The sequence below is a fragment of the Equus asinus genome, chromosome 4 (genome assembly GCF_041296235.1).
Source record: "Equus asinus isolate D_3611 breed Donkey chromosome 4, EquAss-T2T_v2, whole genome shotgun sequence".
Lineage (NCBI taxonomy): Eukaryota > Metazoa > Chordata > Mammalia > Perissodactyla > Equidae > Equus > Equus asinus.
In genome coordinates this window covers 95,026,763-95,032,762 of record NC_091793.1, presented here as the reverse complement: position 1 = coordinate 95,032,762, position 6,000 = coordinate 95,026,763, and positions in this window count along the sequence as shown.

Here is a 6,000-nt window from a genome sequence, read left to right as displayed (position 1 = left end):
AGTGAATACTCCAAAACACCCTGGAGGAATTAGGCTGCGACTGGGATTTGACTGGAAAGCACATCTTTGCTTGGATTCCTCCCCTAACTCCTTCCTGGTTTCCCTTCGGAGTACTCAATGTGCCAGCTGAACCTGAATCCTCAGCTCAAGTTCTTTTCAAGAAATAACTGGATATCATTATTCCTTTATTTATACTTGAAATTTTCTTTATTCATCTATCTGTTCTTTCACCTATCCTTATTGAGCATCTACCAGCTGGTGTGCACCACACAAGGCAGTTAGTGTATAACCAAAACACATCTTAGTCTAACTCTACAGGTCTAAGTATAATGTATCCTAAGTTAAGGAAGTATTTACATTTGATTAATCAAATAATGTATTGACATGTGATTAATCAAATTAATTAAATGAGGTTATTTCTGTTTGATTATTTTTAATCAACTGACCAAATGAAGAAGGTACAACTAAAGATGTAATGTTTCCGGAAGTATCTGCACTCTAAATTGTTCCTGAAATAATAAAATTAATCCTGTTTAAGCTGTAACGTGCCTGAACTATTATATGTTTCCTATGGAAAAATAGTAAGTGTTCATGTTGGTGCAATACTGTTATTTGATAAAGCAAGCAAGCAAACAAAACCACACAGAAATAAGAAGAAAGTCATTTCACTCTTCCCTCAGTTCTGATGCTGTAGGGTATGCTCTTCTTGCAGGAGTCTTTTTTTCTTCTCCCGGGCCACACCAGGTGGATGCGTTTATCCTTCCATTTCTTCCGCCCCACCTTCAACAATATCATCTTTCATTCAATATCTGTCATTCCCACATAAAACTTCGGCTGTGCTTCCCTTGAGTCTCCCAAATTCCAGCAATACCTCCCCCTCTCCGTCAATACCCACCTGGAAAGGAATTCTGTGAAATACCTAATTTGCCTGTTAGGTATGGGGAACAGGATGTTCACACATAATCCTTATATCCTGAAATGAAGAGCCTAAAGGGTGCACTAGCAGCTGGCAAGAATCCTGACAGGTGTGCATCATCATGATAAATAATCTTTTTACTGCTAATTTTACAGCATTCATTGCATTAACTACATTTTGAATTAATTACATAGGCGGTTTTTAAGTGTAAGAATGTTTTATTCAGCTTTTCCCTGTGAATATATGTTTAGCGAATAGGTGTCTATATTTCATGGGTCGTGTGTCATTTTAAAGTTAGGGAAACATGTGAAATCTTATAAATAAGTATATGAGCATCTTTCTGATAAAGTGGTCTCTGATTTTCCCAACCTGTTGGGAAATATTCATCTTCTGAATGCTCATAGGCATACCTTTTGGTATGCATCCTGGGCGGCCCCCCTAGAATATTTGAGTACTTGCTCTATGTTCAAATGCAGGGGTAAAATCTTCTTCCTCATTAACTTTGTAGCACCTAGCACTGTGGCACATAAATAGTAGGGAATAGAAAAGGTTTTCTGGAGACGTGAAAGGCATGGAAAGCTTTTATCAAAACAAAATGTTTGTTGTTCACTATAATTTGATCTAGACCTTATTTTAAAAGTTGGGTTCCTTTGGGACAAAGAAATAGAGATCTGTTGTTCACTCATGTATTTGGAACTAAGACAATAACCAGAAGGGAGCCCCATGTGTGGGATTTCAGGGCTTTTATTCCACCATTTGTAGCACAGATACCACTGGTCCATAATACTCCTTAAGATGTACTTAACGTTAGTTCAAGTTGTTGTAAGTTTAATACCCTCCCTGAGACATCGGCAAATTCCTAGGTACTTGGACTCTCATGGTTACATTTGGATTTCCTTTCTTAACTGAATTTCTGTTCTCTACTCTGGGCCTTATAGCATTTACTTTATCTCCATCCCAGCATCAACCCAAATGTGGAAAACAATAATTGTCCCTTTATTTCCACCCAAAACAATTGTATGTAAAATATAATTGGATGAAGCAGAAGTATTATTGAAGGTATGTATGCCTCGGAGAAGTTAAAAACCTTACATCACTCAACCAACAACTTAAAAGAGCCTCTTAGATAGACTTCCTGTTATCTTGTTTTTATTAAATATAAAAACACTGCATGCTCATATAAGAGATTCAAACAATGCAGAAGGATATGTGGTGAGAACTAAAATTCATACCCCATATCTTAATACTTTCTTGTTTATTTTTCCCAAAAAGTGTTGTGCCTATGGTGGCGCATTCTGTTCATTGCCAACCCAAAAGCCATCCCCTACCTCTACAAAAAGAATTCCTTTGGTTCAGGGGAGCAGTATGGTTAACCACAGGGTGCAATCATGATTTATTTCAGCCACTCATGTCGATCCTTTTTCCTGGGTGAAATAGTCATTTTCTAGGCTTCCCTTGCAGTGAGTGGTGACCATGTGACATAGTTCAGAACAATTGATCACATATGGGGTGTGTGTTTGTGTGAGTGTGTGTGTGTATAGGGTATGGGGCTGGCCTTTAGCACTTGGTGAAATTTGTGTACCTAATTAGTGAAACACATTCATACACACACTTACTCAAAGATTCATTCATGTATACATTTATATACTCTCTTATACTCACATTCTCGATCTTTTTCTCACCTTCACAATCTGTCAAACACTTTCTCACACATGCTTTCTCCCTTTCCCGCTCTCTCTCACCTTCTCATAATCTCTAGTGTATTCACTCTTTCTCTCCCACACATTCTTTATTGAACACTCACCTACGCCTTCTTTCACACTTTTTCTCATATACACTTTCTCTCGCATGCGCTGTCATACCCTCTCAAGCTCACATGCTCACACTCTTCCACACACATATTTTCACAATCTCTCCCACACATTCTCATACACTTATCACACACTTTCTTACATACTTTTTATATACTCAACTCTCTCACACTCTCAAATAGAATCTTTTCCTTTCTCACTCTCTCACACACACTCTCCCATGTACACACACACATGCTACATACTGTGGCCCCATTCTCCTAGTTTTAAATAAAAGTTTTGTGAGAATAATTGAAATGGAAATAAATGGTGAAAGTAACACGTCTGTAAGTGGGATTTCACCAGGATTTAAAACCGTGTTCTGGTTCTAAAACACACATAGTCATATAGCCAGCAACTGCGACGCTGAGTGCTGCAGAAATTTTCTAGAAGAGCTGGAGTAATTTCTAAGTCTTCTAATTCATGACCCCTCATACAATTATGAAACAGAATGCAATAAAAATGACCACTTTCACCAGTCCTCCCTTGTAATAAATGAATAACCTGAGACACAGCCAGGTTAAGTGATTTCTCACCATTTAAATGGTTAGTTAAACAAGCCACTATGGAAATTAGTCTCAGGCAACTGTTCAAAGTAACTGTGCAGCACAGTAAGAGCATGGCTTGTGCAGTCAACTGCCTGCATTGGAACCCTGCCCTTCCACCCATTATCTATTTCCCTTGGGCAAAATCCCTTCTCCAAGCCTCAATTTGCTCATCTGTAAAATTAGAATAAGGGTATCTACACATAAGGTTGCTATAAAGGGTAAATTAGTTAATCCATGGAATGCCCTTAGTCTAGTTCTTGGTTCACAAAAAATGTTTAAGAAATGTTAATTATATTGTCTGCCAAATTTGTATATCTATTTTCAAAATGTTGCTTTAAATTATATTGCTCCTAATTTATAACATTCAGGAAATTAGGGGGGAAATGCATCCCATCCAAAGTTTCTGCTTCAAGAAATTGTAGGAGACTAATGGACCTTATCCTATGAGAAGTCTCTCTCTTTGGGCAGGGAATGAGAGCAACATGGAGTGTTTCAGGTTCTTCAAGGTATCATCTAAAGTAATCTACATCATGAATTCTAAATGTTTTGAGAATGAATACACGACCCACCTTCACAAAACCAAACATGTGACATTCTTCCTGACTCTTTTTTTTTTTTTTTGAGGAAGATTAGCCCTGAGCTAACATCTGCTGCCAATCCTCCTCTTTTTGCTGAGGAAGTTTGACCCTGAGCTAACATCTGTGCCCATCTTCCTCTCTACTTTATAAGTGGGACGCCTGCCACAGCATGGCTTGATAAGCAGTGTGTAGGTCCACACCAGGGATCTGAACCGGCAAACCCTGGGCCACCAAAGCAGAGCACGCAAACTTAACTGCTATGCCACCGGGTGGGCCCCTCTTCCTGATTCTTGATTCAGACTCAAGAGATGGCCTCAGGGGTGCATACTAAGGAGTCACCAAAAGGCACACTGGGCCAGACTCTGGAGAACACTGAAGAAACCGGGAGGTAAGAGAAGAGGGAAATCAATATTAGGCCACATAACGAGAGCAACAGAAAATAAAATTATTGATTGTGAGATAAAAATAAATAGAAAGAGTACATTGTCTTAGAATTTTGTTAAATTAATAAACAATCTCAATAATATGTATTGTTAAATTTCAAATTAACTATTAGAAAATAAAAAATAATATAATGTATGCTTTTAAAATGGAACCAATATCTTATTATTCCCATTTATTAGGTTAGAATAATCCAGCACACTCTTTGCAGATTGCTATTTACATTCTAGATGTGGGTAAAAACAGCTTTTTTTGCTTATTAAGTGCTTTATGATGGCATTACTGAAGTAATAGTTACATATGTAACTGAAGCATACATACGGTACATAGTAACCGAAGCATAGTTACATATGTGTTTGCATTATTTTTGAGCAACAAAGAGTATAACCAAATTACCCTCATTCTCAACACACATTTGCAGAAGGTCAGGACTGGGGCCCAGTTTCAACAGTGAATTGAGCAAGGATTGTAGCTGGATGCCGCCAGTTATGCCACAGATTTTATGTGTGTCAGTCTTAGTATCCACGGATTATACCACCTAACTAGCCCCCATGAGCGCTGTGTTCTTCTCTACTGCTTCCTAGCATTCTTTTCTTTTGTTATAAATCACTTTATTGAGGAATTGTTGACATATAAAATACTGTACATTTGTAATGTATATGACTTGATGAGTTTGGAAATAAGTATACATCCATGAAACCATCACCGCAATCTATGCCATAAGCATATCCATCACTCCAAATGTTTCTTCCTGCCCTCTTTATTATTTTTTGTGATAAGAATACTTAACATAAGGTCTACACCCTTAGCAATTTTTAAGTATACAGTACAGTATTATTAAGTATAGGCACCATGCTGTACAGTAGATCTCTAAGACTTACTCATCTTGAGCAACTGAAACTTTGTACCCTTTGAGCTCCCCTTTCCCCCTTCCCTCAGCCCCTGGTAACCACCATTCTACTCTCTGCTTCTATGAGTTGGCTATTTTAGATTCTTCATGCAAGTGGTATCAGGTAGTATTTGTCCTTCAGTGTTTAGCTTATTTTCACTTAGCATGGTGTCCTCTAGGTTCATCCATATTGTTGCAAATGGCAGGACTTCCTTCTGTTTTTAAGGCTAATTAATATTCTACTGTATGTATTTACCTCATTTTTTTAATCCACTCATCTGCTGATGGACACATAGGTTGTTTTCATATTTTGGCTATTTTGAATGATGCTGCAGTGAATGAGGTATGCAGCCGTATCTTGGAGATCCTGATTTCAATTCCTTTGGCTATATACTCTGAAGTGGGATTGCTGGATCATATGGTAGTTCTAATTTTAATTTTTTGAGAAACCTTCATAGTATTTAACATAGCGGCTGAATCATTTTACATTCCCACCAACAGTGTACAAGAGTTTCCCTTTCTCTACATCCTCACCAACATTTATCTTTTGTTTTTGTGTTTTTTTGGTAATAGCCATTCTAACAGTGAGGTGATATCTCATTGTGGTTTTGATTTGCATTTCACTGATGTATAGATGATTAGTGAACATTTTATTCTCTGTAGTGGTTATAAATTTCTGTGAATTCTAGGGCACACCTATATAGTTACGAATGAAGCCTGGAGAGCCATGGAGGTGGGAGGATGCTGAATGAAGAAAGCAGGGGAAATAGTGCATGTG